This window comes from Crotalus tigris, unplaced genomic scaffold, assembly GCF_016545835.1.
Source record: "Crotalus tigris isolate CLP2741 ecotype Arizona unplaced genomic scaffold, ASM1654583v1 scf7180000024433.1590703, whole genome shotgun sequence".
NCBI classification, from domain to species: domain Eukaryota; kingdom Metazoa; phylum Chordata; class Lepidosauria; order Squamata; family Viperidae; genus Crotalus; species Crotalus tigris.
This window is the reverse complement of record NW_024100600.1, coordinates 570,785-591,768: the sequence shown is the minus strand read 5'-3', so window position 1 is coordinate 591,768 and position 20,984 is coordinate 570,785. Positions and strand designations below refer to the sequence as shown.

At 52.5% G+C, this 20,984-nt stretch overlaps 1 protein-coding gene and 1 long non-coding RNA gene across 3 annotated transcripts in view; one reads left to right on the top strand and one right to left on the bottom strand.

Moving 5' to 3' along the window:
• Nucleotides 1–3,742: 3,742 nt before the first annotated feature.
• LOC120302458 lies at nucleotides 3,743–6,045 on the bottom strand. The gene is made up of 2 exons (XR_005555137.1): nucleotides 5,967–6,045; nucleotides 3,743–4,134 (listed from the first exon to the last, which is right to left on the bottom strand). It is a non-coding gene; the product is annotated as an uncharacterized LOC120302458 (long non-coding RNA).
• A 19-nt stretch (nucleotides 6,046–6,064) lies between these two features.
• The window catches only part of CBFA2T3 (CBFA2/RUNX1 partner transcriptional co-repressor 3), a 54,648-nt gene continuing 39,728 nt past the window's right edge, over nucleotides 6,065–20,984 (top strand). The window contains exon 1 of one of the 2 annotated variants that reach the window (XM_039330894.1): nucleotides 6,065–6,472. The gene's annotated coding sequence lies outside the window, so the exon portion shown is untranslated. The remainder of the gene's footprint in view (nucleotides 6,473–20,984) is intronic. The other variant, XM_039330901.1, reaches the window with a different exon arrangement.

The following is a 20,984-nucleotide window of genomic DNA, read 5'->3' as shown; positions in this document are numbered from 1 at the left end:
CTTGATTTGTTCCAGCAGCAGCCGACATTTCGCTCTGAAATCACAACAGATGCAGCCTTCAGTCTCTGCTATGTGCCCATGTGGGGCGGTATCACTCGTGCCCACAACTCTGCTGATGGCATTCCAGCGTCACACTAAGCCAGCATTTCTCAACTTTGGCAACTATCCATTCAGATAGATGGACTCCAACACCCAGAATTTCCCAGCCACCATATTCTGGGCGTTGAAGTCCATCCATCTGAAAGTCGCCAAAATTGAGAAACACTGCACTAAGTCGCAAGGAAAGGAGCTTTGTTGTCTGAATCCAACAACCGAGAATGATTTTACCTACCCTGGTTCACCCAAGCAGGTGTTTGTGCCCCGTGCAAATCTTGCCAATCTGGGTGCCAACCTCAGCAGGGTCTCTGAAGGGCAACAGGAGCCCCCACCCCCACCCCCACTTGGCCCATCCTGCTCCACCTTGGCTGGGCCAGACTGGCCCCTTGGGAAGCCTCTGTTCTTCCAGCAAGCGAAGGAACCTGAGAATTGTCCTTGTTGTCAGACCTTGGCCTGGTTGTGTCATTAATAGTTGATTCTGCTAAGAGCTTCCCTTAATGACTGCGTGTCTTTCTTATAAAGTAGAGCCTGGATGGAAGAGATACATCAATGGGGCCAATTAAAGGTGCTATTTAAGCCGCTCGGTTGGGGGAGGAAAATCATTAGGGTGGTTAATGGCCCCGGGAGAAACAGCAGCGTGAGGAGGCAACTGGCCGGAGGTCCGGAAAAGGCTCCATTGCTTCAGGCTAGAGATGTTTACAGGCTGGAGGCAGAAGGTGTGTTTGGAGGGTCTTCGGGAGGCAGAGGCCCACCTGCCTGCCAGTGCCGTGTGTCCTGGCTCACCTGAGTGCCATCTCCTCCTTTTTTCCCTTCTTTGCTCACTCCAGCCAGCCACCTGATTTTAAAGGGGTTCTCCTTCCTTCCTTCCTTCCTTCCTTCCTTCCTTCTTTCCTTCCTTCCTTCCTTCCTTCCTTCCTTCCTTCCTTTCTTCCTTCCTTCTTTCCACAAAGCCCGTTCATGGCTGAGGACAGAAGGCTCTGCCACTTCCAAGGCTCCTGGGGAGTGACCTCTCAGAGGAAGTCCACCAACCACGTGGAACAAGGGAAGAGATGCTTGTCCCAGGCAGCCGCCCACCATCGCCCCGTCCTCCTGTCTCAAGGAAGCCTGGAGGATCATTACAAAGAAGCCTCTCAGATCTGGGAGGGGCGCAAGACTCATTGGGGTGCAAGACTTCCAGCTTCCCACCTCCACCTTCAACATGGAAGGGGGGAAGCTGAACCGCCCCTGCCAGCACTGACTGCTAATATCCAGTCTGACTGCAAGGTGTAGTTCAACGCCAGATGCCTGGAGAGCACAAGGGAAAGACCTTGGCAGGAATTAGGCAAGGCCCTTCCCTGGGCAAGTGAGCTGAAGCATTTGTTAAGTCCTAGGAAGCAAGGTAATCTTCAGAAGGGGCTTAAGGGGGGGGCTCTGATGCTCTGGGGCAAAAGCAGCAGTGGGAGACAAGATCCTGATATCAGAGCCCACCTCAAGGAAGGAAACTTCTAGTCTTCTTATGTTCTGGACTGGCCTACCCAGAAGGGCTGGCAGCACCTCCCTCCCGTCCAGAGCCCTTTGGGGAGGCATCATCTCCTCCTGGGCAGCCTGGCCCCCATCAGCCCAAATGGCCGTGGCTGTGCCCCCCCCCAGCTCCTTGGAAAGCCCCTTTCAAGTGAGTGGCAGGTCATTTCGGACTTGGAGACAATTGTTGGGGGGGGAGGGTGAAGAGGGGAGGGGGAAACGTGATGAATTGCACAGCTATTGAAGCCCTGAGTAGTAAACTCCATATTTTTAACGCCATTTAAATGCCTGCAAGCAGATTAATAAGGTCTAGGTAATAGTAGCGCCACCGGCCCATATTTATTCTATCTTAAATGCCAGTTTGTCAGGCTGCATTAACACTGATGTTTAGGCTTGGATTGAGGACAGCAGAGCCGGAGCGGCTTTATCTCTGGCAAACAGGCAGTTGCAGCGCCTTTATCAGTCTTCGGCTCCTGCACAGCTGCCTCTTCAAGGGCGGGAGCGCCCCCTCCTCAGGGCCCCCTCCCCGCTCTTTTTAATCAGAGGAGGAGAAGTTCCCAGCTTGATTGTTCCATTTTTATCTCTTTTATTTACTCCGTTTTAATGTCTTTCAGGGCATATTTTATTCCCATCAAGGCAGGGCCCCGATAGCTGCTGACGTTTTGCCACATTCGCCTTTGCGGAGGGAGAGAAAAGGCGGAGCAGGGAAGGGGGCAGAGGAGGGGGCGATCCTGCCAGCCCCCCCCCCCCCGTTTTGCCCAGCTTGGTTTCTCTTCACGCTTGGGCAGAGTGGAAACCGCGGGCTCTCGCAGCAGATCACCTGTTGGGGGGGGGCTGGCGAGAGAGATGCTTGGGAGCCTTGCAAGACAGGCAGGGGGCTCTTTCTGGGGTAGGGGCTTCTGGGGCTGCCCCCTTTCCCACTTCTACAAGGCAGCTCAGAGGGACCCCTGGGAAATGCATGTTATGCTGCAACTGGAGGGGGGGCTGCAGCAGCGTGGATGGAGGACTTTGCCTGATGGGTTTTCTCCACCCACCTTTTCCAAACTGTCTTCATATTGCAAAATTGTGTGTGTGGACCCTCTCCCCACCCCCACCCTCTTCATTTGCCTTTGACTGCCTTGCGTTTCAAGAAAAAGCCTCAGAGTTCAACGTGGGTCTCTTCCAGGACTTGGCAAGGCTGACAAAATTCTCTGGGTCAGTCAAGGCCCTTGGCCAGGTCTCCCGCCCTAATCCCTTGCCTAATTACCAGCCCTCTGTCCTGGGAAGAGGAGAAGGGACCTTTTCAGCAAAATAATGAGTTTAATGGTGCAGTTACTGTACATTTCCTTAATGCACAATACGGTGGCCAGGAAACTCTCGGTGGCAGGGGGGACGGAGCAGCTGTGCATGCCAGGGAGGGCAAAATCGCTTCATTATCCCAGTCGATTATTTGACCAGCTTCCCTGTTTACCCCCCCACACACACACACACATACACTTCAGCCTCCCCTTCCCCATAAGCCAAAGGATCACCGCTGCCTTCCCCAGTTCTTAACCAAGAGAGGGAGGACGGGGAGGAGAAGAGAAACCAAACGGGTTTAATTTAGCAGCCATTAGCTTTTCAAACATCAGAGGGCACAAAATGGAAATCCTCATTAGCTAATAAAAAGCCCATTGCTCACTCTTGCATTCTTTAATATAATTAACAGCAGCCAGCACTTTAAAGCTTTTGCAGACTCCATCCGCTCCAGGCTTTCACCAACAAGGTGCCCATCATTCATCCCAGGCTTCCTACGAAGCCCACCGGCTTGACAGGAGCCCAGAAAAGCCAAGCCTGATTCCCTGGCAACCATAAACATGGAGGTGGTGCACAACATTTGATTATTCGAATCTCCTTCAGGAAATGGGAGGAGAGGAACACTTGACAGGACTGTCCTGATCCAGTCCCCTTCCCGACTGCTCTGCAAAGCCCCCCAAGCCCTGTCCCACGCTCTCAGAGGCGCCCGTTGGTCCTCGCTGCCTCTCCCTGAAAAGTAATAGCCGCAGAGAAAGTTGGTAAATCAGGCAAGAAGAGCTGTGGAGGAATTCTTCATTAACTATTGATGGCCAAATCTGGCCCTACGTTTTGCCTCAGCTCACCTTTTCCAATAAGCAACCGAGTCAGAAAATCATTTAAAAGCCCTTTATGAGAGTCCTCTCATAAAGTGGGGTCTCCCTACGAAAAGGGGGGAAAGGATCACGTTTACTTTCATGGTTAGTACAACAAAGAACTTCCAAGCAAAAGTTGATTGGTTTAGAAATAGTCATCTATTCAGTTACATCACAAGAATTAAAGCCCTCGCTATGCAACTCCAGGGATGTTCCAGCTGCTGTAGAAGTGGAGTAGATATGAGCAACCTGGCTGATTCGGGTCTCTTATTCTGAAGGAACGGGTGCAAGCCAGGGACAGATCAGGACTGAAAAGAATCAGAATTGATTGCAACATGAGCCACGGATGAAGTGAGTGACCATTGACCTTTCTGGTTGCCCTTTTTGAAGATGAAATATCCAGCTTTACATTCTTTAAAACAAAACAAAACAAAGTTTGGATGGATATGTTTCCTTAAACATATTCTCCTGTATAAAGCTCTGTTTACTTTTCCCCCTCTGTTTTCAGCCCAGTGTTTCTCAACTTCGGCCACTTTAAGATGAGTGGATTTCAACTCCCAGAATTCCCTAGCGAGCAAGAGTTAAAGGTGGTCAAAGAAGGTAGCAACTTCTAGCCAACCTGGACTGATCTCCAGAATGCTAAGCAAGGTCGGACCTGTCTCTTGTAGCCGGTTGTTCCCTCCTACCCTGGATGTCCCCCACAACTGGTATGGAGAGGTCAAATGCCTGTGATTCTGAGCCAATGGAACTCCACCATGGACAGTTGCTAGTGGTAGTCTTATCTCATATGTTGAAGCCATCCAACCTGGTTGGGTAGATCTTGCCACCTTCTTTGAGCAACCCCTGCCATTGTCCAAGCCACCCTCATGAGATCCAGAGCAGCTCTTTTCTTGCCTTTACCAAGCAATACAACCTACGCCCTGCCTCAACAGAAGGCATCTTAACTAAGATGCTTTGTGAGGCTGCAGTTCTTTCCCAGGAATGGATCTCCATTAGCTTCAGGCTGCTGCTGAACCCTCTCTGCTCCCTTTTGTCCTGGGGGGGGCTGCCATCTTGCAGAGAGTCTCCTGACTTCCATTGGCGACTGACTGCCCTACATTGAGCACAAAGGGGGCTGCTTTTCTTTGATGGGGGATGTGGACCCCCTCAGCCATTCTCAGATTCCAAAATGGGGAATGGAGACTTCTAGAACAGAGGTCCCCAACCTTTTGGGCAACAGGGACCGGTTCCATGGAGAAAGGTTTTTCCACAGACCAAAGGATGTGTGGTTTTGTGTGCTGCCTGCATCCCACGGATGGGGCTTTGCTTGTTTGTGCGGACCGGATGGTGGCATGCCATGGCCTGAACCGGTCCATGGACCGGGGGTTGGGCACCCCATGCGCATTGTTCCTGGTGTGGTTTTTGCAAGGATTTGGAGTGAAAGCAAGCATCAACGTGGAGCGTGTTCCCCTTGAAGCCTCCTCTTAAGCACTTCACTTCTCCTGAAACGAACGTGGTTATTTTTACGTGTCATGAATGCCGTTAAAAACATTAAACAAAAGCTGTGACAAATGACAGAAAACAGGTTATTGTATTACAGATTTAGTAAAAATGCCTATAATTTTCCATTGTGAAGCAGCTACGTGAGAATCGAATGAAACCATGAATGGCATTAATGAAAGGGGTGCTTGCTTCAACCAGTGGAGAGTTCTGCTGCTGGAGCACCAATAAATAAAACACTTTCCCCTTTGCCAGTCAGCCTTGGCAACTTTGAGATGTGCGAACCTCAACTCCCAGAATTCCCTGGACTTTAAGATTTTAAGATGCATGGACTTCAATTCCCAGAATTCCCCAGCCTGGTTAAGGAATTTTGGGAGTTGAAGTCCACATATCTTAAAATTGCCAAGGTTGAAAAATACCACATTGCTGGCAGCTTCCTTGTAGGGCACTGGAGCAATGCCAACCCGCCCTGGCACGATGGGCACCAGACTGAGCCTTGGGAAAATTAAACAGGGAGAGAGCCTTTTCTCGGCCGGGTGGCCTTGGGAAAGGCAGAGGAAGGCAATTCGTCCGGGCTGTTCCTCTCATTCCCAGATCAACTGCCGGAACTCATATGGAGCCTGGCAAGGTGGAGGTGGCAGCTTTTGCTCCTCTAGGAGTTGTTTAAACTTTCCTTCACTGAAATATTTCTGCACTCTTTCCTTAGGAGCAAAATCTGTATTTTCCCTTTCAATCCTTTTTTCCCCCAAAGCGGAATTTAAATACCTATCTCTGGAAGGGCCTGGCGGCTTCAGCTGCCTCCAAGTTGCTGCAGGAGCCTTTCCGAGTCCAAGGCCAGTTCCTCTCCTTCCTGTTGTTCCTCCTGCCTGAAGGTCTTCGGCTCAGCTGGCTGAGTTAGAGGGTTGCAGCCTCTGCAGGAGGTGGCTGCTGTGCTCCCACCAGAGAGGCTTTTGCTTCTCAGATAGACTGCATCCACTCAGAAAGCGGAGAAAAGAGGCCCTTGGAATACAAACCCGGTTATTCCCTCTCTGCCTTCTTGCCTTCAGAACAGAGCGCCCGAGTGTAACTCTTCTGCCTGGAAGACAAGACAATGCAGTCCTTCCTTGGCTCCTCCGGCCAGCCAGGGCTGCTCCTGCTTTGGCCAAGGAGGGAGAGGCTGAACAGGCGGAACAGTCCCCGCTCTGCCCTCTGAGGAAGCACCAGGTGATGACCTGTCCCGGGAAGAAGAGATAGCAGTTTCTGGAAAACCCTTCAGGGCTTCGACTGCAAAGGTAAGAGGCGAGCCTCTCTCAAGGTGTTAGTTCAAGTCTTACTTTCAAAGATTAGCTCTAAGTTGCTAAACATTTTTTTTTTTAAAAAAAAACAGTTTCAAAAGCCACTTCCTCCACCAATTCCTCCAAGGAAGCCTATACTGTTATCCACAAACTTATAGGCAACCCTGGAGACGATGATTCGTTTGTAGGAAAGACTTAACCAGGTCAGTGAATGACCAGTTGCATTCACACAACTAATCTAAAAGTAGGTTAGTTTTAGCCTTGGCTTCTCCTTCTTTATGTGCTCTATGAATCCAGCCCTTTGGGCTACTTTGTGACAACGCATTGGGGAGACTCTGAAAACTGGTTAATTCAGAACCCAAATGTGGTTTAGTGAAGAGCTTTTACTTATCTCCATTAATGGTGTGATTGTTACGTTCTTGGAGCCAGACCAGGGTCTTTGACTGCTCTGCAGAGCAGGTTGGTTTGCCATGCCAGCTTCTAGTTCTCTTGGTTGTCGTATGTATTGTGTGCTCACAGCCAAGTGGTGGCTCTTGGTTCACCTCGGAAAAGCAAAGCGAGGATATACTGGTTAGGAACTGAAGAGAGCTACAGGATAAATACTGAATCTGGTGGGGGGGGGAATCTCAGAAGGAGGCAGTCGTTGACCAGCTCAACAGTCCTCCCCGAGGATGGTATCTGATGTGGCTTCCTAATCACTAGGAGTTAAGATCCTCTCCGGGACCTATTTCCTTTCCTGCTAGAGTTGGCTGAAATTGACTTCTAGTATCAGTGAAATACATTAACTTCTGGAGAGTTTATTTACAGCCTTAGCAAAGGGTGTGCGTGTCTTTTTTTCCTCTTCTTCTGAGCTGGTCCTCTGTTTTAGGCTTTCCTTTTGAGTCAGAAAGGCATAAGGCTGTTGAAAATGGGTCTTTTCTTTTATAGTAAATAGCTGACAGGAAATTCTGGGATCTGTTATCTAGAGAGCATCATGCTGGCTGGTCCTTATGTGGACTACAGTCATACTACTCAGTTGAAAGAAGTTGGAATGGGAATTTTTTTTATTATTCAATATATGATGGTCTATCTTTTCCTCCAAGACAGAGATGTCCAACCTTGGCCACTTTAAGACTTGTGGACTTCAACTTCCAGAATTCTGGGATTGGAGTCCATAAGTAGCTAAGGTTGGACATCCCTGTTCTAAGATGTTTAATCCATCCAGCAGTTCCCTGGTCTCTCTGGACAGGTGGGAGCCCTTGCCCCACCTGCATTAAGTGTCAATTGGACTTATCCTTGATCTCTGCAGGTATAGAGTCGGGGGAAATTGGGCTGAGTACCGAGTTGAAATCAGGACGTTTGTTGTATTCCAATTCCAAAACAGGCACCTCTTCTCTCGAGAAATCGCGGGAAATTATCCAAAGCATAAAAAAGGTTGCATCACATGCATGCATGCAAGAAAAATAAAAAGAAACTGCTGCTGCCCAGGTGGCAATACTACCTGCTGGAGCACAGGCTGCAAATGCCACGCCAGGGGGAAACGGGCAGAGAGCAAATATCGAGCTATGAGCTGCTTTAAGAGGCGTCTTAAGTTGGCCTCTCTCTCTTCCTCTGTCCCCAGGCGAGGTCTTGGTGGCAGCCTGGCTGGGTGAGGCTGGCATTGTAGCCTGACCCTGCTTGGAAACAGGATCTCCGTGGGAGCCTTCCTCTGGGCAGCCCTGGCCTCTCTCCTTGACCTGCCAGGGCAGCCCTTTCCCAGGCTGTGACCCAAGGGAAGGTCAAGTGACATCCTTCTCCGGTGGAAAGAAGCCAGCCCTTCCCCTTCTGCCTCGCCCCCCTCCACTTGCCTTTCCAGCCCATTGTTCACAGGCAGAGAATTTGGCCCGCTGCCTTGGCATTGCGCCCTGCCTGGTCTCGCTCGCCAGCAGGCCAAAAAGGGTGGCTGTTCCCCAGCATGGCAGAGCTGCCCGTTCGGAAGAGCAGCTGAGTGGGAGCTGTGGAGAGGCACAGCCGGGCTCCTGGGTGTCCATCTGCTTCCTCAACAAGGTGGCCACCAGGCCTGGCTTTGCAGCTGGCTTCCTGAGGGAAACCGCTCATGGGCACAAGCGGGCAGCAGGAGGACCAGCAGGGCTGTGCCAGCCAGGGTCTCTTTAGACAGGGAAGTGTGTCTGTTGTGTAAAGCATCACATGGGGGGGGGGGTTTAGAAGAGGTTCTCGCCTTGTTAACAACCCAGCCATTGTTTCTGTAAACCATGGTTTAGCATGATGTCCAGAGTTCAAAGGAAGGTGTTTTCTGAGCTTGGTTTTTTTCTTGCAGATTTTCATTACCCAAACTAGGTTACGCCATCAGTGCTGATGATGTTACTTGATTTGGGTAATGAAATGTCTGCAAGAAAATAACCAAGCTCAGAGAGCATCAAGGACCCTTCATGATGCCTAGAACCAGACAGGGGCTTGGAGGCCAGGGGTAAATATATAAACCCGGGGCTAGCCTGACACGAGGACTTGCCCCTTAGCTGCCCTGGTTACAGCTTGCCAAGGGCAGAATGAAAGGGAGCCCCTGTGTGTCAAAGGCCCCACCGGGAGGCTTGAAAAGGAGCAGTCCTAGGCCATACACAATCCTGCTCCTTTGAGGCTGCTGTTTTGACCAACAACAGCTTTGTGGCTGCCGTGGAAAGAGCAGCGTGGGGATTTGCAACCCAGCTGAATGGCTGAGGACCACCTTCACCCAGGAGATGCCACCCTGGCCCAGGCAGGAGACCTCAATTCTTCCCGGCAGCTGGCAGACTTGGGGGAGGTGCAGGAGATGGCCGGCCTGTTTTCTGCTCATCCAACTCCAGGGCGGCTTTAATGCCAGCGCATTTGTGTTTGTGCAAAGGCTTGCCAAGAGCTTCCATGGCTCTGTCTGTGTGTGTCGCTGTGTGTGTGTTTGTGTCCCAATCTGTTTAAGAGACACACAGCTCCTCAAGCTAACTGGGTGAGTGGGGATTTCTCCCCCTTCCTTTGCAAAAACGTGGGGGGGGGAGGGGATTGATTCAGAAAGGGGAACTGTGTTGTCTGGACAGGTGCAGGTTCTGACAGTTTTGAATAGTTGCCAGCCAGCCTCTGAAATCCTCCACACATCTGCTCTCATCAGTTGGACAACAGATGGGCCCTGCTTTTAATATTTTTGGATTCGGTTAGATTTAGGAGCTGATGTGAACTGATTGCAGAGCGCAGGTGTGGAAAACACAAGCTGCTCTGCAGGCAGGAAGTGCGGGTCAGGCCTTGGCAAGGCTGGGCGAGGACCCCTTGTTCTCCTCTGGGAAATGGGGGAGGGGGAGGGCAGGCAAGAGGAAACCTGCGGCTCCAGGCTTTTTCACACGCAACTCGGGTTTCGGATTATTTTTAGTTAGTTGTTGGAGTGTCTACAGCCAGGCAAGGTTGGGGGAGGGGGGGCGAGCGTGGTATCTCTTGGCAAAAATGCCAGAGCACCAGCTGCCAGAGGAGGAGGAGGAGGAGGGGATTGTGAGAGAATTGGGGTTAAAGGGAAGAGCGGAGGGAAAGTGTTTTGCAGGGGGGGGGAGAAGGGTCGTCCCAAGGGCTGCAGTGAAAGACATCCGGCTGAAGGGGTAACCTGGGTGGTCAGAAAAGTCAACATGTCGGCCCCAATCCTGCGAACAAACCCCGCCGCACCCGCCCCCCTTCACAGCGTCGCGGTGCTGGTTGCGCCTCGCTCCTTCTGCCTCTCGCTCGTCACCCAGGCGGCCTGTCGGGGAGCAGCCCATCAAATGCAGGGGGGTCCCTCGAGCCCCCCGCCCAAATCTGCTGGCGGCGGCGCGGCCAGCTGGACCTCCAGCCCCGCCGAGCCTCCCCCCTCCTCCTCCTGGTGGCAGACGCGGCTTTGGGCTTCGCGACCCGCCGGATTAAGGACCGGCCAAGAGGCGCCCTCGGAGCTCCGGCAGCAAAACTTCCCCGCTTCCTCGCAGGGCTCCGGGAGCTTTGGCTGCCGCGCCTGCCCGCTTCCTCCCCGCCAGTCCCCCTGCCGCTCAGTTAAGCCTTCCCTCCCCCTCGCCCCCCCCAGCATAAATCCAGCACCAGCAGCAGCCGCAGCCGCAGCAGCGGGAGGACCATCTGGGCATCCCTGGCGGCGGAGGGAGAGGAGAGCAGGCGGGGACCCTCCCCTCCCCACTGGTCCTTCTCTGTTCAGGGGCCTCCCTGCTCCTCCTCCTGCCAAGGAAGGTCTCTGCATGGTCTCCCCTGCCCTGCCCTGCCCTGCCCTGCTCCTAACCCTGCCTGGGGTATCTGGAAATGGAAGTGCTGTTGAACCAAAGAGCATTCCCCCTGGCCTTCAGGTCCACAGGAGAGGGTCAGAAGGTCAAGACAGCGCCCACCACAATGAGATTCCTTGCCATTGTCATGGCTGCCATCTTGATTTTTTTGACCATACCCCCCTGCGGATATTCTGAGGCTGTCCAGATGCCCCTGAGTCTTCTCCTCCTTTCTCCCAACTGGCACCCAAACTTTCTGCCTCTCTGCCAAGGCTGCCTGGCTGGTCTGCCACAGGGTGGTGCCTGCCATCCCACTGGAATGGAGACCACCACCGTCTCCCACCGCCCTGGGCCTGCCTGCCTCCCTTTCGCAGCCCCTCCCCGCCCTGCCAAGTGATCCTCCACCTTGGCCCCTTGGCACGTGCCTCTTGTGTCGATTCGTTGGAGCGGCTGCAGGGGGCTGATATGGAAATCGCATCGCCTGGGCAATCTGGAGCTGTTCACAGCCGCAGGGAGAGATAAGCAGGTGCTTATTCACCGGGAGAGCAGCTGCAGATGACTCCCATCCTGGTGAAGAACTACTTGAGGTTGGGCTCTGGTGATGGTGAGGGCGATAGGGGGGGGGGAAGAACGATGGGGGGGTGTCTTCTCTGCACCTCCATGTTGCTTGCTCACTTCTCCAGCTTTTATTTTCTTCCCTCCCTCTCCTATCTCCTCTTCTCCCGCACTTGCTCCTTCTGTCTCCTGCCTTATCTCCTACTCCAAGCCTTCCTCTGATTGCTTTCCCTCCTCCAGAAGGAATAATTCATTTGAACGCCTCCCTTTTCTGTCAGCTGCTTTCTAGCTCTTCCCCCCCCCCATTTTCAAGGGGATGTTTGTCCCTCCTTGGCATGATAGGATGATGGCATTTTTCAGACTCCCCCTGGCCCTGTTGCAGAGATGGGCCTGTTTCCGCGCATGATCCCCCACCTACCTGGAAAGCCAAGAAGAGGGTTTGAATCCACCCATAACTGTAAGCCAGAAGGTGGTTTCTTAGGCTTCAGCTTAGGGAGCTGTGTGAAGCCAGCCAAAGTTTGCTTGCTGCGTGAACCACCCAACTGTATCTCAGGCAACAAACCCATGGCTAAGCAGACCACAGGCAATAGACTCCCCATTGGGGGAAAAAATCCAGCTGGGTGGCCTTGTGGCATGCGGGCCTGGGGTGAAAGTCTACATGTTTCCCCTCATTTCCAAAATGCCCCTCATGTATGTCTGCTTTTTTCTTGAATTTCCCCACAGGGGAAAAAAAAAACATTAGTAAGTTGCTGTCCTGATGCAGTTGTGCAGTTTTCTGGGAAAGGGACGGCACTAACTAACTGGTCCTTGGTGAGAAGGTTCAGTTGGGCAGCCCATGTGAAGGGACTCAGATGCCACTCTGCCCCCTCCAGAAACGCTGCTCTGGCCAAGAATTGCAGGCAGGCCATCCTTATCGCCATGACCCAGCCTGGCTGAGGTTTCAAGCAGGTCCCTGGCTGGAGCAGTGATTGAAGGAGTGGCGAAACTCTTTTATCTGGGGGAGCCAGAAGGCTCCGTCCAGTAAATAATGTTGCATAGATGCACCAAGCAGGAAGAATGAGAAATGTCACATTTGCACTTGCCTTTATGCAACTGCCCACTGGGGGGCTGTTGTGGATGCCAGGCTGGGACAACCAGAGTCAGCTGAACAGCTCTGGAGAAGAACATTCGCCAGGACAAGGAGAGACTCTGGCAAGGAGCTGTGCACCTTGAAGCTTGCTTGCAGACCCCAAGAGACCCTCGCTCTCTTTCCCATGTCCTTGGAATCTTTCTCCGCTGAAACATCTGGAGAGCTTGGAAGCAACTTGTTCTCTTTCTGAATTCAGCAGTGAGGAGAATTACAGAAAAATCACGGCCGTTGCCTTGAGTTGGGTATTGGGGTGCGCGGTTCCCTGTGGGCTTTCTCTTGGCCCCACCCTTGTTCACCCAAGTTGGCAGCTGTTTCAGCAGGGCAGGTGGGGATTTCCCCAGAACACCTGTGCTTTGCATGCCAATGGTGCCAATCTAGGCCACCTGCAGCACTTGTACACATAAGCAGAGAAGGGTTTGATTTTAGGGCATCTCTGCCCATGTTATGGTCAAGGCTGGGTCTGCATGAAGCAGGACCCAACCATGCCCAGGTGACCTCCAGTGGGCAGAGCATCTCAGTGCGAAAGGAATTTGCCAGGCTCCCTGCTTAAGGTCTTGTATTAATTCTGCCCTTGTGGCTTTTAAACCACGCTATGTTGCTTAGCCTGTGCTGGGAATCTAACTCCCTGCCCTGCAGTTAATGCAGACCAGGATTTTCCACAGAGGAGTCTAAGGGATACCAAAAAGGCAGCAGATGTCCTAGATCTGACAAAAGTTTCCCAAATTGAGTAGTTTACATTAGCCAGAAAAAAAAAAAAAGATTCTTGGTGGAAAGCGAGGAGTTTTTCTGGAAAGAAATCTCTGGAGATTCATAGAGAGCCTCGTTCCCTGTTTGGGCCTAGACAACAAAATAACAGCGTTAGAAGGGACTTTGGACGTCTTCTAGTCCACCCCTATACCATTTCAGACAAATGACTGTCCAATTGACTGTCTTGACAACTCCGGTGTTGGAGCACCACAACTTCTGGAGGCAAGCCGTTCCATATCAAGTGTTCTGTCAGGCTGGTCCTTTCCTTGATTAGCTTCCCCTCCAAATTAGACCCCCTCTGAAAGATTGCAAATGGGCTGAAAGGCTCAGCCTGCTTCTCAAGGCAGGAGAAGAGCCGCCTTCTCCATTGGGCCTGAGGTCTGGCAGAAGAGGATGTGAGAACCGGGGCAGTTTCTCTGAACCAACAATGGGGTTTTCCGTTGTTCTTCGTGCGACTGAAGGGGCTCCCTTCGTGTTCACAGTGAAACTAGTGGGGGTGGTGGAGGGGGGAAATCCCCAACCCAAAATAACAGGCTGGGCATACTCTGTGGATGCCCTGGGATGATCTTTCCCTTGCAGGGGGCTCACTGGGGTGTGCGAGAAGGGCCCCGAAGGCAGGAGGCCCAAGCAGCTGTTGGGCCTCCCCCTGGGCATGCAGATCCAGGCTGCAGCTGTGGGGAGGAGCAGTTCTGCTATGGGGCTTCCAGCTGCCTGGTCTTGATTTCCTCCTGCTCCTGAGGATCCTGCCCGCCTGCCCACCCTTGGCAAATATTGAGCGGGGGGGGGGGGTGGATTGGCCTGGGTGTTATTAGGGTGAGGATGGCCAAAGAGGCCCAGCAATCCGGCTGCCGGTTTCCACGGGAAGCTAAAAGGATAGGGGGGCATCCATTGGGGCCAGGAAGCCATTCCAGTTAGAGTACCAGTGCGCATTTCTACATATGCTCAGGGGTACCCTTTGTCTTGGCTTCCGAGGGTCAGAAGCATTGCCCAGGTAGGGGCTTCGCTGCCCTGCCCTTCCCCCACCTCCTCCAAAGAAAGTCGGGGCAGCTCCCATGCTCACCTTCTACCACCCCAGTCTGGGGTCCCAAAGCAAGAGAGGGAGGGAGGGAGGGCAGCCACCTTGAACCACAGAGCAGCACAATGTTTGGCAGTCACCCCCCCCCCCATCCCTGCCAAGGAGACATTTTTGTGAGAAAGCAGCCGGTCTGCTAAGGGCAACCCGGAGGGAGGGGGCCCAGGCTGTGTAAGTAGCTCAGCGCTTCAGAGGGAAGGGAAAATAGCTTTAAGTAAGTACCAGTGTCCGGCAAGTCCTGCTCATGCCCTCCTGAGAGCAGAAGAGGCCGCCACCCTTTGGGGGACCTGGCCAGGTGCGGGCCTGGCTTCCACGTTTGGGGAAGTACAAAGGAAATTGGCCAGGAACCAAGCCTGGGCAGGGCTGAGCTTGGCCACTGGCACAGATGGTTCCTGTGGGGGAAGAGCAGCACCCAGCTGGCTCCCTCCCTCAGCACCACTGTGGGTCTATGGGGCAGAAGCAGCCGTGCCAAGCACAAAGGCAAGACCGAGTGTCCCAGGATGAGAGGGTGAAGTCAGGCCCTTCTTGGCTTGCTAAATGACATGCAGGGACGTGCAGCTGAATGGCCGATGCTTCAGGGCTGCACATAGTAAAAGACCTGGGAAAGGGTCACCGTCCTCTCTGCAAGTTGGCATCCTCCAGGGCCCTGGCAGACAAGAGCTGGAAGGAGGCTGGCCTCGGAAGGTCCCCACTGCCTTCGGAAACTCAGGCTGGTGACCCCAATTTAAGAGAATGCCCATCACCTCTGCACCAGACCAGGACTTGGAACAAAGCCCAAGCGTGGTTAAGTCATTGTTAAACAGATCGACATGATGTGTGAACTAGATCAAGCAGCACAAAGGAAGGAATATCTGGAAGCCCTGAAGACCCTAAGCAGGGCAAGAGAGACTTGGCGGGAAAAAGGTGGAATTCACCAATTGCGTAATTTGCTGAAGAAGTCTGATGGGGTCCCCAGCGGAGTGTCGTTCTACCTTCTTGCCCCCTCCCTTTGCTGTGGGGCAGGGAGCCTGTTATCTGCCTGCGCACTGCTGCGGGCAGGGTGGGACTGGGAAAGGGAAGCGGATTCTGGCAGGGCAGGGCAGGCCCCGTGCCTCGATAACAAAGCCCTGTTTTTAGCTTGAGAACTTGGAAAGGAGGCAGGTGGCCAAGGCCAGGCCAAGCTATTGGCAGCCTGCCCACAAGGCGCCTCTTCTGTTCCATTCACAAAAGTGGAGAGTTGGGAGGGACAATGGCCTGGGCGGTCCGGGTGGACCTCTGACTTTGGATTAACATTTCAAGAACATCCCCCCCCCCCCGCAAAAAAACTGTCAAGGTTTGAGATTTGTCAACACACATTCACAACATTGGCTTAGAGGCTTCTACTCCCATATCACAACTAGTTGTCTCAAATCAGTGGGCTGATGCTTGATTCTCCTTCATGTGCCAAGCAAATTCTGCCTTTGTTCAGACATTAGGGTTAGGGAGTAAAGAATAGTTTGCAAACCACAGTGAATGATTCTAAACCCTGATTTGCTTTAATCATGATTTGTTGACTAAGACACAATTGAATCCTAGGCCATCAGGAGGCCATGGACTCAGCCCGTTTAGTTCTGGAGGCTCCCCAGATAGGTAGCAGTCTCTGCCTGAACATCCCCAGTCGAGGGAGCCCCCCACCTCCGTACACTGGCTCAGCAGCACACGGCTCTTATCGTTTGGAAGGTGTTCTTGGGATGGAGACAGAATCTGTTTTCTTGTGCTCCGTGCTCCAGACAAGAGAGGCCAGCCTTGACCTTGCTCTGTTTGATGCTTCTTCAGATGGCTAAGTGTCTTCTCCTCTCCAAGGGCAGCTTTTGAAGTCTACAGTGTCATTTTCGAGTCTCCCTGGTTCAGCTCGTTCAGCACATTAAGACAGAACCAAGCCACCACATGGTGGCTGAGCCTGTTAGGCCAAACCAGGTGTTGTTAAGGATCGATCAAGGTGTCGGCTGTCTCTGCAGAAGATCTCCTCTCAGCTCCTCCAGCACCTAGACAAGGCCACCCTTCTTTCAGAGACTCTGCAGAATCCCAAAGGTGAGATTGGTCCCCCTGTTGAACCTACTTATCTCCTTTCCACTTTGGGGAGAATCCCCAACCTCTAGGGAGATTTTGGGATGGTGTTCACACAACAAACTATAGCAGAATTGATTTAACCATGGTTTATGGAAGAAACCACAACTGAACACTTTGCCGAATCTCTGAAGCCGCAAAGAAAGAAACCACATGAAGGTTCGGCATGACCTCTGCCCTTTTCCTGCAGCCCTAAGAGCAACTGGGGGAGCCAATACGCCCCCAAAGCAGGCTGCCCTTTCTCATCCTCCCCTCCCCCTCCCTCCAACACATTTTTCTCAAGAACCAGCAACACAGAGACTTCCTGCCCGCTTGCAGATGTCACCCAGCCGGATGCAGCTGCAAGTGGCGATAACTCTGAGCAGAAGGGAGCTGCCTCCTTCCTTAGACCACTGGCTGTCTCCGAAGCCCTTATCTCCTCCGCACATTCCAGCCTGAATTAAAAGCGTTGGGAAGGGAGAACGCTTCTGTCTCCAATGAAATTAAAAGGCTGCAACGTGCCCTCTGCAGCTCGGCTCCTGGGATTAGCTGGGATTTAGACGCCGAGATTAAGACAAACACATCCAGGCCTCAATGGGGGAAACGCGTTGCCACCTGAATACCAATTGCTCACCTAGGGCAGCGGAGCAGGAGGGTGTGCGCATGTGCGTAGTGGGGGGAAGAGAAGGGTGTTGAGTTGGCTGCCTTCACGCCAGCTGAATCTGGCAGGTGGGTTGCACTCCACACGCACGTTTGGACCCAGCCGAGGGAGCAGCTGGAGGGCTTCCTTTCGTCCTGCCCCAAACAGCTTTTCCACGTCGGGACCTTGCAGGTGGAGAAGAAACAGAAGATGCCCCAGTTCCCACCCAGCTTCCTTCCCCACAGAGTTAGGCCCTGTCTCTGCCATCAAACAGCACCGAAGAATGTGACTGTGATGTTGGTGATTTGATGCCAAGGACTCCCAATCCTGGAGGCTGTCTTCCCTGACCACTTCAGGTCTTCCCTAGAAGCACCTGCAGATGTTTCCTTAAACCGGGTAGTGTCTTAAGGCACTAACTCAAGCATTTGGGGAGTTGAAGTCCAAAAGTCCACAATTCTGGGAGTTGGTCCATGCTGGCTGAAGGATTCTGGGAGTTGAAGTCCACAAGTCTCTAGTTGCCAAATTTGGAGACCCCTGATCTATGAGAAGGGCAGCTAGGACAGCTCTCAGGTTCCCTCAGCCCCCTCAAATGTTGGGAAAGCTTAGCTGGTAGGAGCAAGGATGGATGCCGGGAAGCAGGTAGAAGCCAAAAGCATCGACTGTGTATTGCTCTCTGTGTTTTGTTCACTGCTCCAGAGACCCTGGGTTGAGATGGGCGGCCAAAGAGGTTAAATAAAATAATAAAAAAAAGTCTTTAGGGTTGCCTAACACTGTGAACTGCGTGGACTGCCAACCCCCAGCCCTTACGAGGAGAGCTACGCAGACCACCCCCCTCGGACAGGTGACATACTTAGCCCCACCGGCCATCTTGCCTCAAAACTGAGATCACGTCACTTTGGAAAGGCCCTCAGCATCCCCTTAGCTTTGCTGTAGGAAGGATAATCAGCTGGTTCCAACTGCCTGAGCTCCACATTTTGCTCTGTCCTGCTGCTTGTCCAGTCACATCTTGCATAAAACGTTTTTAAGCAGGTTAGGGATCAAACCTTGCTTGCCTGGACCTCCCAACTCAGCTCCCAGGAACTTTTCTTTGGCGGTCTGGTCCTGCCCCAAGTAGGAGATGATCTTAGTGCAGGCAATGGGGACTACAAAGTCTCCAGCTTTTCCCCCCCACCGTTGCTGGCCGTGAGACCCAGCACAAGAGATCGCCCGCATACTTGCGATTGTTCTTATTTTCTTTCCAGACTAATGGAAGAGTGTCAAACAATGCATTAGGAACATTTCTCCCCTGGGTGGATCAACTCCTCTCTATCCCCCTGGGAACCAACGGTTCCATGAAGGCTGAGAAAGGCTCACACTGGCTGGCAGGCAGACAGGCAGGCAGGGAGAAGGGTGCCGAGTCCCTGCTTTTTAAAAAGCTTTTCCAATCTCACCAGCTTATATCCGCAGAAAACAGCAGTTCATGACATCCTTCAAACCTTGCGCTCCCCAGCTCTCTAGGGGCCAAAGCAGCAACTCAAACTGGATGTTTTTAGTGGGTCCTGCCTCATCCCAAGTGAGAGGCAGCATTTCCCAGCTGGGGGCCACTGCCAGGAATGCCTCCGAGGGTTCCAGAGTGTTGTCACTAAAAGCTTTTTCTCCACCCTGGTTCTGGGAAGATGCCACAGGGTGGAGGAAAACATCTCGTTCTGCTAGCTTTGCAGCTTTGCCTCAGAGCATTTATTTGCCCTAACTGGCCCTGAAGCACATTTGGTTTGTAGAAAGAGCACAAAGAAATACAGGCAGTCCTTGACTTACAACGGTTGGCTTAGTGACCGTTCGAAGTTACAACAGCGCTGAAAAAGGTGACGTATGGCTGTTTTTCACACGACCGTTGCAGCATCCCCACGGTCATGTGATCAAAATTTGGATGCTTGGCAGCTGGCTCATATTTATGACCGTTGCAATGTCCCCTGGGGTCATGTGATCTGCTTTTGTGACTTTCTGACAAGCAAAGTCAATGGGGAAGCCAGATTCACTTAATAACCGGGTTATTAATTTAACAACTTAACAACTGTGGCAAGAAAAGCCATAAACTGGGGCAAAATTCATTTAACAACTGTCTTGCTTAGCAACAGAAATTTTGGGCTTAACTGTGATCGTAAGTCAAGGACTTACCTGTATGCTTTTGGTGCTCTGTAAGAGCAGCCCACCAGTAAGAGCAGGTTGCTGGTAGGGTCTAAGGCAGGGGTAGGCAACCTTGGCTCTTTTATGACTCGTGGACTTCAATTCCCAGTGCTGGCTCAGGAATTCTGGGAGTTGAAGTCCACGAGTCATAAAAGAGCCAAGGTTGCCTACCCCTGGTCTAAGGCAAGCCAAGCTTTCTCTACTTGAAGATGGGTGGGCTTGGCTGGCTGGGGAGTTCTGGGAGCTGAAATCCATCTTCAAGTGGCCAAGGTAGAGACGCCTGCTCAAAGGGACTCTGGGAAGACTCTTGGATGAAGCACAGCTACAAATCATCCCAGGGACCCCGCCTGCCTAGCTCCCCCCTCCCCTCATGAGCTTGACTGCAGGGGCTCCTGGGAAGAACGCTTGTCGTCCTCTTGCACAATGTAACTGCTTGGCAAGCAAAAAAGCCCGTTTGCCCCCCTCAGCTAAAAACTGTGGTTAGATTGCAATTGCGCTGAAGTGGTGTGTCTTGCATTTAACATTCCAATGCAGCTCGCCGAACAAAACCAGCAACAACAGACCCTTATTTCTCCCAGTGGTAAATTATGCCTTCAATAGGCTGAAATTACACCCTGCGTGCAGAAATCAGGGGGAACAAAGACCCGGGCAATCCACACTGACATTCTGGGGGCACCGAGGGGTGGGGGGAGAGAAAGGAAGCCTGTAAACCTATCCTTAACCAGGATTGTGGAAGATGTCAGTTGTGTGGAGGTTTATCTGGGACACAGCCAGGGACTTCCACCCCAGGTGATGCTGTGTGGCAGGGCAGATGACGTTGGGGAGCCTGGCAAAGAGAGACCCAAATCTCTCGGGCTAACACTGCATCAGGAGGCACTGCTTTTCTGCACTTGACAAAGCTCTTTTGTCATCCTCTGCCTGGTCGATGCAGCTAATAGCATGGCGGGAGACCTCTGTATCCGGAGATATCGATTGTGAGCTGCCATTTGCTCCCTCACAGGACAATATGGGGTGCCCTTCTCCTCTCTCTCTCTCCTCGGTGCAATCAGACGCATGCCTATCGGTGCGATGCAAGCCGCAGTGGGGGGGATGCCCCCAGCCCTGCTTCCCAGGCAGTGCCAACACTTGGAGAAATGAACAGGTCTGCCCGGTTTTATCTGCTGCTGAGCAGCATCACAACCGCTTTCCAATGACCAGCAGCGGCTGGCAATAAAATGCCTTCCTTGTTATTGTTTGAGCCCTGGACCTCGTCTGCCACAGCCCTCCTTGCCCGGCCTCGCCAGGCCCAAGGGGGAGCAATGCACTGAGGCCTCTGGCAGGACAGCCTCGACCACCAGCTGCTGCTTGATCTGCTGTTGGGCAGGTCTTAAAGGGAAACTGAGGCAGCATTTGACACTTTGCTATACCCCACCAATGCTGGGGGGATACTTAATATGGAGGGAGGAGGGAGGGAGATTGTGTGAAACTATAGCATGTGATTATTAGCTGATTCTTCCTTACATCTACCTAGAAATGGACATAGTGGTCAATTTGAGTTGGGAAGCAGTTTGATTGACAGATCCTGTGAGCATGCAGAAAATCCCACCTTTGCACCGGGTACAAGAAGGGCTGTTAGGATGAGAACCCCAGCAGAGTGATCCTGATAGCCAAGGCTGCAGCCCTCTAAGGAGGAGAGCTATGAGAAAGTTTTACTTATATATCCAACTTCTTCACTGCCCATCTGGCTCATGGAATTACCTGTCCCTCCCGCACCTGGAGGTCACTGTCCATGGGGCCAAGATATCATTGGTGCTCTTATCTGGGCCAAGGGCAGCTCAGTCAGCATTCTGTGGCCATTCAAAGACATCTGGAGGCTCGCCCACACGGCGGGGAAGGGGGGAGGGTGTCCTCCCCAGGGATCGGCTAGCTGG